Source organism: Ochotona princeps, chromosome 17 (assembly GCF_030435755.1).
Source record: "Ochotona princeps isolate mOchPri1 chromosome 17, mOchPri1.hap1, whole genome shotgun sequence".
NCBI classification, from domain to species: Eukaryota; Metazoa; Chordata; class Mammalia; order Lagomorpha; family Ochotonidae; genus Ochotona; species Ochotona princeps.
The window spans coordinates 45,456,935-45,470,653 of NC_080848.1; the positions used below are offsets into that span (position 1 = coordinate 45,456,935).

The 13,719-nt window shown below is 47.2% G+C and overlaps 1 protein-coding gene across 1 annotated transcript in view; it reads right to left on the reverse strand.

The window, feature by feature from the left end:
- The window catches only part of LOC131482427 (USP6 N-terminal-like protein), a 409,820-nt gene that overhangs the window by 133,900 nt on the left and 262,201 nt on the right, over window positions 1-13,719 (reverse strand). The window lies entirely within an intron of this gene.

A 13,719-nucleotide genomic window follows, 5' to 3' on the forward strand; every position in this document is an offset into this window, starting at 1 on the left:
CCAGGAGATTCTTCCAGGTCTCCCATGTGGGTCCCACGGCTTTGGGTTATCCTCTACTACCCTTCCAGGCCACAAACAGAAAGCCCAATGGGAAGTGGAGCAGCTGGGACACAAACCAGCATACATATGGGATCCTGGTGTTCACACGGTGAGGATTTAGCCACTGAGCCATCATGCTGGGCTCATCCTATTCTATGTCTTACATTAACCAAGGAGATCCACATTTACATTTGCACAGACTAAAACAAATACTTTGTTCTTATTCCTTAGTAAACAATCAATTCTTTATGAGCTTATGTTCATCCATAGACATCTTTTTTATGCCTTAGTAAGGAATACATTTTATAAGCTTGTACTTATCCATAACCATCTGAAAAACATTTATCTTGAAATCAGAGTTACAAAGGAACAGAGATCTTTAATCCATCAGTTCACTCCCCATTTGGCTGCCAATGGCCAAACTCGGGCCAGGCTGAACTTTGTGTCAACAGCCTAGCCTTGTCCCTGGGTCACCTGAACGTGAGTTGGGCTCTCAGAAAGAGCCATGAATAGACAGCTGCTCCTCACTCCCTATTTCCTCGCTTCACTGTCCCGGTCGCCTGCCTTAACCATTTTCTCCACTACCACTAGGGACCTACTCTTGCTCCCTTGGAGGGCATTCTTGGTTACCACATTGCCAAGGGTCTTCTCCACATACCTCTTGATTTCTTTATAGCTGGAGGACTGTATTCACGCTCCAGATGTTTCCTTTTCTCTCTCTGCTCCATGGCTCAACTCTTTAAAAGAGTTACTCAAAAAGCTAAGCTTTCTACCTGTAACTCCACTGTCAGGTAGTTGATGGTATCAAGAAAAGACTGAATCTGAAAATCCGAGGACACCAAATCACAGGAGACGCTCGCGGCTCCTAAGCACTGTCCTGCCTGGTACGCAGTCCGGCAGCAGCACTGTTATGATTCAAATCACAACGAAGACCGCGGAATTCTAGGATGTCCTGGTGACATCACTCAGCCCAAGGGGCTCAGCCAGTATTTAAAGGTATAGACACAGGTGATTGCCTATGTTGACTGAATTTGTCCCAGTGTAATTCTATTGTGAACTTATTTTCAGGCCTTGTTTGGAGACAAGGACTTGTAGGAGACAGAGGACTTGTATGAAACAAAGAAAACTACCTTGCACATAAGAAAACTGCATGTGTCAATCTCCCAAAGCAAGGATAAGACACAATGCAAATGAGCATTAGGCTTACACTCAGGTTGGTTTCCCCAAAATCCACATCAAGGTATATACTGAAGGGAAATAAAATTTATCTGCTAACAATATTATTTTATCTGTTAACAGTATATTATTTTAATTAAAGATGATACTTCTACTGCATACTATATTAGATAATTGTATTATATATTCCTATGTAATTATGTATAGTAATAAATGTGAATTATATAATATCACACAGTATTATATCTAATATCTATTGTGGAATACTACTCAGCCATAAAAAAGCAGTCTTATTATTTGCAATAAAATCGATGCACCACGATGGCACCATGCTGCATGAAATGAGGTAAGCACAGAAGGATGAAAACAAAATCCTCACCAATGTTAACTCGGAAAATAAAAGATGATCCCATTGAAGATATAAATATTATTATGTAACCAGAGTCTGGGAAAGGAAGTCAGGAGTGAGGAAGTGATCAAGCCGATTCATGAGTAATAGGTTACAGATAAATAGGAGGAAAAATTCCTGAGGTTCTAGCACATAGTCAGATGAGAATAGATAGTGCTGACTTACTGCATGTATTGACCATAAATATTGAAGAGAGGCTTCTAGAATGTTTTTGTTAAAAAGAGATGTTAATTGTTTTCCAAGCAACTACATTGCACAAAGCATATGTATACAGAAGCATTACCTGGTATCCCATAATAAAAGAGCAAATTTATGTGTGCTAATTTTGTAGATAACAGAGGTAAACCATTTTTTAAAAAATCAGATGAAAAAATGAAAATAAGGTGGCACTGACACAGAAGGAAATTGATGAAGGAAACACAGTTTGTAGCTCAGAAATGATTCTATAGTTGATAACCAACTTATTTGTAACAAACATTGTGTGACCATTCATCAGAGAAAGAATATTGTTGTTTTGATCCATGGTGCTGGAAAGGTGGATACACATACGTACAAGAATAAAATAAGATCCCTACATTTCACCATAACCAAAATCAAAACCAGACAGATCAAGAAACCTGAATGAAATGTTCAAAAATATATTTCTATGAAAAATACATGCAGAAAAATTCCCATGACACAATGTGGTCAACAAGTTTTTAAATACAAAATTTCCTTAGCACAGGTAGAAAAAAAGAAGAAAATTAGATTTTTTAAATTCATCAGATACTGAAGCAAAAATTGAAAAGATTACTAGATTGAAGAATCATTTGAAAAAAAAAGAGGAAATGTTTGCAAGTCATTTATCTCACAAAAGGTTGATATCCAGGTATAGAAGAAAATTATAAAAAAGTTTAGCAAAAACTGAAATATGAAATAGGCCAAAATGGAGTAAACAAAGCTGAAGAGCAGTACAAGCGGCCAACAAGTATATAAAAATGTAAAAACTCACTAGTTGCTGGAGAAATGCCAATCAAATTCACAATGCCCCAATTTCTGTCAGAAAGGCTACTATCAGAGGACAGGAAGTAGCTTTCTCCTCCTGTGGATGGCGCAGGTGGAAGATAGAGCAGTTCCTCCCCCACCTTTCCCCTCCCGGTCCACTGCATCCCTAAACATGCCCCTGTGTGTCTGACTTCCTCAGCTTGGAAACACACCTTCTCACCGTGAAAAACAATATAGATAGTAGTAACATATGCCTGTGAAGACTTTGATAATAAGCAATCCTTAGGTATTATTGCTGGAAATATCAATTTGTTTAGTCAGTGTGGAAAAATGTGGAACTTAATTTAAAAACTAGAAACAAAACTTAAACTTGATCATGTAATCCTAACTGAACTTTTACTCAAAAGCCTTGAAATTGTTTGATCCAAGAACCAGGGCCAGAGCCCACTGCACATAAAATTTTAACTCTTTTGTTAAACGCTTGCCCTTATTAAATGTTGTCATTGTTGACTTCAGGTAATTTTTAAATGAGACTGTTTTGGTTTTTCTGTTTGTGGTGTGCGTGTGAGAGAGATGAACTGGGAATTTATTGAGGATTTTCATCCTGTAGACTTAAAAATACAGTCACATTTTAGGAATTGCAGCCATTATAACTCCAAAAATAATATATTCTCATCTCATATTGATTTCCTTCTGGGGCTTATACTGACCTCTTGAAATTCCCGATGACACAGAGTACTCCACGTATTTCAGTCACTCTTTGTCTTTCTTTCTTTCTTTTTTTTGTTTATTAGAAAGTCAGGTTTACAGAGAGGAGAGACAGAGAGGAAGATCTTCCATCCGTTGATTCACCTCCCAAGGGACCTGTGCCCATCCAAACAAGCATTCAGGAGCCTCTTTGGATCTCCCACGCAGGTGCAGGGAACCAAGGCTTTGGGCTGTTCTCAACTGCTTTCCCAGGCCTTAAGCAGGGAGCTGGATGGGAAGCAGGGCCAGTGGGATTAGAGCCTGTGCCCATGTGGGATCCAGGTGCTTTCAAGGCCAGACCTTTAGCTGCTGCTAGGCTACCGGGACAGCCACAGCTGGGCCAGTCTGTTTATAAGTTTCCCTTTTGTTCCATGTCTACTTTGTATGAAACAGTTGCGCATACTGGTTTAGCTGTTACAGTGTCCAAGTCTGCCTACTATCTCTCCCATTCATGGAGCTGAAAGCACTCACCAATTATTCTTCTGCGTGTGGGTGACAGTGTCTTGCTTCCCTGGATTTTCAGGCCTTTGTACTGACTAGCGGGCAGAGGGTTTAGCACACTGTGAATATCCCGGCTTCATGGAGAAGAATGCCGGCTCTGCTCATCAGCAGCTCAGCTCATCCTGGATTGTCTCAATGCTTCCAAGCTTGTTTTTCTTTTTTTGTTTGTTTTGCTTTCAATTTAGCAGCAGGTTTTTCTATTTGCTTTACATCAAGTTCAGTGTTTGACATCTAAGGAAATATGGTTTCTCTTCTATCTTGCATGTGTGTATAAATATCATTTGTCTAAATGCAGACTCCTCAGTGCCACCGTATTTCGGTCTATTTCTGCTCTGAAATCATCAAGTTTGTCCCTCTGCAGGGATGCTGAAGACATCGAAAGTAGTCAGAGTTTACAGGTCTTAGAAAAACAGAAAAGTGGTGAGTTTGCTGAGAAAGTGTGAGAAACAAAAGGATTTGAGTTCCTCTCCCAGGGTCGCTAGTTAGAAACCCCAACTCATCTTGGGAAATTCACAAGCTGTTAGGTGCTAGGATCCCACAACTCCTTAATAAGTCAAAGCAATTTCCACACATATAGCTGCTCTCCCCCCCAGCAAAAAACAAACAAAAAACCTGCCAAATTCCAAGTTCACAGTCATCTGGATTTGTGAAGGACACCCTTCTGAATCAAGAGTTTCCAGCCAATCAGGTGATTCTCTGAGCATGGCTGGCGTTGGACAGATGAGTTCAGACCTGCGCTAACATATCCAGAGACCCTAATCAGACACGCTCACCAGTAGCTGTTTAGGCCCAAGTCCACTGAAGACACAGTAAGCAAACTGTCATGGGGCGCCACCATTGATGGCACACACCCGCTAGTCCGGTTAATTGACAGTGGACAGGGCACAGAAACTGATTTTCTGTACCCTGCCTTTCCCACATACATTCCCGCCATTCAAGTTAATTGAAGGCTTGAAAAGTGCACCCCACTCCTCCTTAGCAACATTCAGAACAATTGACAGAGTGAAGGTAATTACTCAGGATGTTCCATGCACCTGGCCCCTCCTGCCTCCTGTATGTTAGTTCATTGTAACTTGGGGCTCTGCTAACTGCCTGCCTGCTTGAAACTTTGTTTCTACTGCATGGCTCTCAGTCTGACCCGAGGATGAGAGCTTAAAAAAGCCTGACTTTAGAGCCTTGCTGCAGAGGCTCCTGGAGTGTAGCAGGAGCTGCAGTCACCAAGCTGGGGAAATCAAGACTCGTGCCAACATCCTGCACTTGGGTGCAGTGTGATCGCTCTCACACTTCACAACACAAACCTCTTCCTTAGGGTACTGTGCACCCCAGATGGAATGCTGCCATTCCTAAGTCACCATCAGCTCTGCTTCTGCAAACAGCCAGTACAGAAGCAGCATGCCCTCTCCAGGAAAAGGAAGAGCTGGAACACAGATTGTCCTCTAATTCTTCACTTGACCTGGTCTTAATCTGGGAGTGAGTGCAGGAATGGACAATGGGATAAGTGAATCCATTTGCCAGTGCTCTGGTCACAGAACAGCTTTTGGCCAGCTAAGGTCAAGGCCAGGTGATCGCTAGGAACAGCTAGGAGCTGAAGGCATTTCTGAGAGCAGAAAGCTAAGTGCCAGAGAAGATGATTAAGGATGGGATGCCTACAGGGAAGAAGGGATGTGTGGCTGATAGAAACTAGCAGGCACCCTTCAGAAGAGTCTTGAGTTCATTCACGAAGAAGAAAATCCTCTTGTCTAGTTAACACACACTTAGACAACTCTACAACCTCATCGATCTAAAAATAGTTCTATGGGCCATAGGCTAAAAATTGAGCAACCCAAAATATGCTTTGACTTGGGCTATTTGCTGCAGCAAGCCCACAGTTTTTTCTTCTTGCAGGAACCATTCAGACACCTGCCACAAAATGTCTGAGTCCGGGCCCTGGTGTTGAGAAAGGAGTACTCATGAAGACGTGTTGCAGATTGCAATCAAAGCGGAGGAGGAAATGAGAAAGATGCCCCTGCTTCGGGCTGGAAGAATTTCCCCTGTGGATGAAAGAAGGTTTCAGGAGAGAAGGTTTCAGGAGGACATGAGGAGGCACGCTCTCGAAACAACTTAAACAACAGCTCTTAGAGGCCAACTTTCTCCCAGAGGTCACACGGTGCCAGGAACAGCATCCACCTTCTGAAGCCCTTAGATACAAATGCACTGTAAGGAGCAGCCAGGTGACCCACAGGGTCGCCCATCTGGGCAGTTACCTTGGCTGGAGTGCTGGGAATTTTCCAGCCCTGGAGGGCACCCAGCACTGGATGGATGCAGCTCCTCCCACAGCCTCGCATCACAGGGGATGCCCGGCAGGAGCTTGCCCATGTCCTGCTTATTTTTTAATTTATTTTAAATTATTGTGCTTTTTACTTGAAAGGCAGATTTACAGCAGGAATAGAGACAGAAAAATCTTTCACCTCTTGGTTCATTTCTCAAATGGCTGCAATGGTGAACCATGAAGTCAAGACTCTTCCAGATATCCAACATGGGTGCAGGGGCCCAAGAAATGGATGCATCCTCCCTGATTTCCTAGGCCATAAGCAGGGAGCTGAATGGCAAGTGCAGAAGCCAGGATATGAGGCAACACACATATGGGGTCCTGGCCCTTGCAAGTGGAGGATGAGCCTGTTGAGCCAGTGTGCTGCCCCATACATTTTTTTTTTTTTTTTGAAGTGCTCTTCCCTCCTTGCTGCAGTTGATGGAGAGCAAGGGCAGAGCTGCTCTCCCAGCATTTCCTCCTGGGGCCTGCTGGTCTCCACCACCTGCTCAGGCCCTCAGGCCCATGGACAGCACAGGGTCATCCTCAGAGCAGCAGTGTGACTGTTTCCAGAGGGCAGGAGGCAGTCCACGTGGCCCTCCAGCTGCATCTCTGCTTTGGCGATGGCCCAAACTCTCAGACCTGCCCCCGGCCCTGGTCCTGGATTCGTACCTGGAGCACTGGCCTTCTGGCTTCCCAGCCTCCTCCCATTTCAGCAACCACGAGCCCAGGTGAATCGTTTGTGCGGCTCACAGCTTCTCCTGCCACTGCCTGATCAGAGCTCCTGGGCACTCTGTCCCCTGTGTCTCCTCTGTTCCCCTTGTTCCTGGGTCTCTCCTCATGAGACCTTGTGCCACTCTCCCCTCCCCCCCGCCCCTTTCGTTCCACTCTCCAGTGTGAGCACTTCTTGGGGTCATCCCATGCTCACCCCCTGAAGGACTGCCTTGTTTCCTAGAGTGAGATTGAATGAGCTGGACACAAGTACAGGCTGTAAGGCGGAGTCTTTATTGAGCAAGGAGGCGACAGCAGCTCCCACTGCACTGCAGGAGAGCTCCCAACACTGCTTGGCTGGAGTTGGTGGTTTTTAAGCATTCCGGACCAGAGAGCCATTTAACTGACATACCTGCCAACTGCTCTAACTTCCCACCAGTGGGCCCGAGTCCTCACATTCCAATGAGCTCAACTGCCCACCCACCCACTCAACTGATACCTCATAGCAGTTCCTGAAGGAGGAGGCAGTAAGGGCAGGGTGTGAGGAGCCACTGGGGTCCAACGTTTATGTCAATTAATGCAGCAAGCCTGCCCCACCGCTGTGGGGCGCTATCCCTCAGCTGCACCCCATCACAGCCTCATCTCTGCTGAGGTGGGCAGTCCCGTGATGCTAACCCAGGCAGCTCCCAGAACTTTGCCGCTTGGCATACTGGACCTGACCTGCAGGCAGGCACCCTACACATGGTGGACAGGAGAGTTTGGGAAGACAACCCTCCAGGCCCTCTCCAACCCAGCTCTTGGTGAAGTGGGTGGAGGACATCCGTCCTTATTTGGAAGACATTGGTGTCCACACGGCCTCCAACGCTTGCTGGACATCTGTCCCCCTCGCGGTTGCCATCTTTGATGTACAATGGCAATCTTGTACTGGTTGACCTTGGGGCATAATGGCGACCCTCACACTTGTAGGCCTCATGCCCAGGGCAAGGAGGGTGTAGCTGGCCTCACTGGTTGTGGGGCTGTGCAGTTCCCATGTGGCAGGCTGTGTGCTCCAGGTTAGGGCTTCAGCTTTGGAGGTGCAGCAGCTGCCACCATCTGCCGGGAGCACAGGTGCCGCTTGCCCGAGGTGTATACCTGTGGCTGCACATGCGCGAATGCGTGCTGCCCTGTCTCCACCACACACTCCTCTGCCCCACCCCCTGGTTTCTCTCTGGGGTGAGAGATTCAGGACACAGGTCCAGAGAGTCACTTTTCTTGTGTTTCTCATTTCCCGTGTATTTCCACATTTCTGACGAGAGGTATTCTTAAACATGCAGGAAATGACACCCCATCAGACAATAGTGTGTGTCTACTTTGTTTTTTAAAGTTTAAATAAACACTAAAGAGACCTCAAGGAGCGTAAAACTACAGTAAATGCATGCACTATGCCTGGATGCCTGGCCAGGTGGCAGTCAATGCCATGTTTTGTTTTTTTGTTTTTGTGTATTTTTGTTCCCTAGCAGGAAACTTGAGACATGTGTTCCCAGTTCCATATCTTTGATTCCTTCGGTTTCTTTTCCAAGTTGATCTATACTTCCAGACTCGGGTCGGCAGGTGCGTAGTTATGCTCTGTGTCTCCTCTTCTTGGTAATGATCATCTATAATGAGATTTCCACTTTGTAGCCTGTAGTTACTTCTCCTAATTTGCATTTACAGGACACTGCTCACTCCTTCCTTCCAATCCACCTTCCTTCCCTCCAACCTTTTCCATTAGCTTATTGGCCATGTTAGTGCAGATTCAGTGCTACACAACAATAATTACCACTTGGAAAGATTTCGTTACATTAGAACAGAATGAAGCAGCTGCAAAGCAACCAAAAAATGAAGTGTGGAAAGTTCATTGTGGACTGCAAGTCCCTTGTGCCCTCAAATCCTTGTGCGAAAGTGCAAATCCCCGAGGCAGTAGCTGTGTCAAGTGGCCCCCAAATGGGTACGTGCACTCAGGAAAGCAAAGAACTTCTCTCCAGGGCCTAGCCCAGAAGTGGGCATCCAGAGGCAGATGATGACGCTAAGTAAAAGACAACAATCAGATACAAAATTCAGATTCATTTTCCTCCATTTTTGTTTAAACCCATGCCTCATCTTCTGCTCCTTGTAACAGAATAATGTTAACTCAATTTTTATTTTTGAAGTGAGCAGTTTATAAATCGGCTTTATTTATATATCAAACATTAGTATCTGTAATTATCATTCCTAAATAAAAATAAGTTACATCAAATTAAATGTAATGCTCTGATATTGCATCTGAAGCTTCTGCACTTTGGAAAGTTTTGCTTTTTTTTTTTTGCATCTTTTAAAGGAATTATTTATTTTTATTACAAAGTCAGATATACAGAGAGGAGGAGCGACAGTGAGGAAGATCTTCCGTCCGATGATTCACTCCCCAAGTGACCGCAGTGGCCGGTGGTGCGTCGATCCGAAGCCAGGATCCAGGAACTTCCTCCAGGTCTTCATGTGGGTGCAGGGTCTCAAGGCTTTGGGCCGTCCTTGACTGCTTTCCCAGGTCACAGGCAGGGAGCTGAATGGGAAGTGGAGCTGCCGGGATTAGAACTGGTACCCATACAGGATCCCAGTGTTTTCAAGGCTAGGACTTTAGCTGCTAGGCCACCACACCAGGCCCTAAAATTTGCATTTTCATCTACATTTTCTTTATCTTTTATTATTATTTTAAAAGGCAAGAGGGAAAAAAAAAACAGAAAAAGAGATACAGAGGGGAAGAGAGAGCGCTACAATTTGCTGATTTACTCACTAAATGCTAAAAACAGATGGGGCTGAAGCCAGGAGCCTTGAACTCAGTCCAGGTAGCTCACGTGAGCAGGAAGAATCCAAGTACTTTATCCATCACCTGCTGCCTCCTCAGATGCACATGAGCAGGAAGCTGGAATTGGGAGCAGAGCTGATTTGAGCCCAGGCACCCCAAGTGGAATCCTAACATTTACGTCAAATGGCTACTCTCTGAATTTGCACTATAACAAGGTGATTCTGGGTCTGATGGTAATTCAAAGGCAAAATCTGGCAAACGTGTATGAAAGAACCTTGTCTGCCAAATTAAGACGTTTTGGAATTGTACTCTGTTCAAAATGTTTTCCAAAAGTCATTCCTTTATTTTGGGCTCAAATAGGAAAGTTTTGCTTTTTAAATCATTTTCAAAAATTATTTTCCATGACACCCTTTTGAAAGTTAGGGTTCCACATGAGGAAGGGCCCTAGAGCAATGAGAACTTTTTTCCCAATCCCGCAAAGAGAAAAAGCTATCTTTAGAGAGAGAAAAATCCTGGTTCTCTTAAGGGCTCCTGGGTATGGGGTCCAAGCTAATAGCAACACTGGAGGCTGCAATGGTACGGTGCAGGGCAGTGCATGGGCACAGAGAGGCAGGTCTGTCCCTCGGGGGGACCAAGTAGCTCTGACACAGCTCCTGTTTAGCTGCCCAATGCTAGGTCAGTCTGTGGGGAGCAAATCCTTGGCTTCTTGACAGCTGCATTGTGGTCCAAGGGAAGAGCTGTCAGTCCCATACACTGATGCCCCAGCCAGCGGTCAGCCATGAGACTGCACCCCGTGTATGGTGTGGACCACACTCTGTGGAGAACATGGATGTGTACACCATGTTCAGGCACTTCAGCATCAGCTCGCACTCGTAGGGCCTACCGTAGAACTGCCTGGAAGGAGTCCTGTTGGTCCCAACTTCAGCAGCCCGTGGATACCCTACCCAGTGCCACTCCAGCCTCCCATGCAAATAGCATGGGCAGGCATAAAATGCCACTTCCTGCCTCCCTCCTGAGGTCTTCTGGAAACATCTTATACATCTGGAAACTATCTGTGAGGCTCAGCTCACAGATAGTATGGCAGTGGAACTCTGCAGGTCTTCTCTCTCACCGGCCTCTCTCTCAGCCAGAGTTGAACTGCTCACTCGGTGACCCCATGCACCTTCATCAACAACAATACAGTGCTGAGACTGCTCATGGTCATGATGAAGTTCTCAAAGGGCAGGGGAGCAAGATCATGAATGTCCACTCCGGTACCGAATCATTGCTTGACCTGGGGTATGTAACACATCAGGGGCTTGGTGTTGATGCAAAGTCAGTGCAAGCTTTCTACTTGGTGAGAGGGAAGTACCAGGTGTTGAGAAGATGCAGCCCAGCATCAGCAGCCTGAACCCCACCTGCCCTGCCCTCACAGGGCACTTGTGGGAGGGAGGGCAAATGGATGCAGCCCAGGCATGGCCACCTGGCCTCTTGCTCTGTGAAGGAAGGAGGCGCTGCCTGGTGCTGGCAGCCAGAGCACATCCCATGCCAAGTGATCTACCCCACAGACCCAACCATGAGTGACCCCAGTCCCATCTTCCCACTGCCAAGTACAGAGGCATAATGGCATCTACCCACCTCAATCTCCTCCAGGCTGCACTTTGTCTGTCTTGTCTCCAGGCATCACCTGGTCCCCCTGCTCCTGAGAGAGGATGATGATCAAGGCCACTATGATACTGACGAAGAAGAAGACCATGAAGTGCCCCACATGGAAGACGGACAGCACCATGCTGTTCTGGGGCTCAGGCGCAGACCCTCATAGGGGGCATTTACAGGCTGTTTTAGCACCCTGGACTGTGCAGACAGCAAGGTCACGTCCCTGGGTGCTTGTGCCCAGCATCGTAGAGGTGGGGCCTGGGGTGCCCACTGACCCTCCTCACAGGTAGCGCTCACAAGGGCTAACTTCTCCTCTTGGACACTGTGGACACACCATGCAGAATGCCAGCAGGGTCCAGAGCACACTGACATAATGGAAATCATGCTTCTTCAATTGTCTTGGCTGGACTTCCACTTCATTCTTCTCATACATCAAGTACTGATCTCTGGGACAGGAGCACAGAGGTGACTGGACAGCAGGGGCTCGGCTCCAAATTGAGCTCATGCCTTGGCTCAGCTAATGCTGGGAGGGGCACCAAAATCCTCGCAGAGGGAGGGAACAGTGTTTGAGACACAGTACCTGGTGGTGAAGGGAAGCCACTCATTCCAGATGCTAAGGAATTCATGTGGGCCCCACCTCACTGCAGTCCCCCAAATGAGGAGAGACCTTAGCAGAAAAGGTAAGAATGTTACCAGCATAAACACCTTAGAAAAAAAAAAGGACAGATGTTCATGACCTCCTGTTTGAGAAGGTCTGTTAGGTAGGGCACCAACATTGTGAGAACAAGAAGAGACAGAAACTGGGCTTCACCCAAATCCCCCAGTTCCATGCTTCCAAGGGCACCAGCAGGAGAGTGAAAGTCAGGGTGCAGCTGCAGACAGCTGCTGTTCAGCTCTCTGACAGGGGAGCATCTCTCCACCCAGGACCATCGGCTCAGAAGCTGCTGAGTGCCTCATCCCACTTGCTACACCAAATGACATACATGGTCTTCCTGATCCAGGTCCTGAGCTTATACACAACTATGAAAATAAATGAATTTGGGCCCGGCGGCGTGTCCTAGCGGCGAAAGTCCTCGCCTTGAATGCGCCCCGGGATCCCATATGGGCGCCAGTTCTAATCCCGGCGGCTCCACTTCCCATCCAGCTCCCTGCTTGTGGCCTGGGAAAGCAGTCGAGAATGGCTCAATGCATTGGGACACTGCACCCGCGTGGGAGACCTGGAAGAGGTTCCTGGTTCCCAGCTTCGGATCAGCACATCACCGGCCATTGCGGTCACTTGGGGAGTGAATCATTGGATGGAAGATCTTCTTCTCTGTCTCTCCTCCTCTCTGTATATCTGACTTTGTAATAAAAAAAAAAAAAAAAGAAAAGAAAAGAATTTGAAACAGGCATTCTGGGTCTGGTGTGGTGACCTAGCAGCTAAAATCCTCGACTTCAGCGCGCCGGGATCCCATATGGGCGCTAGTTCTAAACCAGGCAGCTCTACTTCCCATGCAGCTCCCTGCTTGAGGCCTGGGAAATCAATCGATGATGGCCCAAAGCCTTGGGATCCTGCACCCGTGTGGGAGACGTGGAGGAAGTTCCTGCCTCCTGGCTTCAGATCTATGCAGCTCTGAGGGAAACTGGCTGCCTTGAGGTGCTGGAAGATTCCTGGCCTGCCGGTGAGTACCCTGCTCCCTCCTCCTAGTGCACCAGGCAGTTCTTTCTAGCAATCAACTCTTGCTTTAAAATCACGGGGCTGGGATTCTCTGTCCTTCCCACAGGAGGGGCCGAGCAGAGGTGCAGTCAGGAGCAGGCCCCTGCAGGCCACAGCGGATGTGGATGGATGTGTGTGGCCTAGTGGTTGGCTCCTGCATGGGGTGGTATTCTGAGACTGAAAGATATTACACCTCAGGGACAGTATGGTGGCACAGTGCGCTAAACTGCCACCTGTGACGGCAACATTCCATCTGGGTGCCTGTTCCAGTTCTGGCTGCTCTGTTTCTGATCCAGCTTCCTGCTAATACACCTGGGAGAGCAGAGCAGGGGATGGTCTGAGTGCTCAGGCCCCTGCCTCCTGTGGAGACCTAGAGTGCAACTCTTATACAGAGGAATATCTTCATCAAACTGTGAAATCTGCATGTTTGTTTGTGCCCCTTGAGGCACCTTGTTAATGCTGGAGGGTTCTTTCCTGGGAGCTGCAGGTGCGCATGTTGCCCTTACCAGCATGCGGCTGCCCCTGGGCCTCCTGCCCTTGTGGAACATGCTCCCAGGTTCCTGTGCCAGAACATGCTGTATTGACTCAAGGTCATGTGTGCATTCCCTCGCTTGGGACAGGGGGCCCTGGATCCTGCCGTGGACATGGAGAATCCGCAAATGCATCTTAGCACTGGCTTCTAACTAACCTCCCAACTCAATCACTGCCCCCCACTGAGTGATGAGGGGACAGTGCGC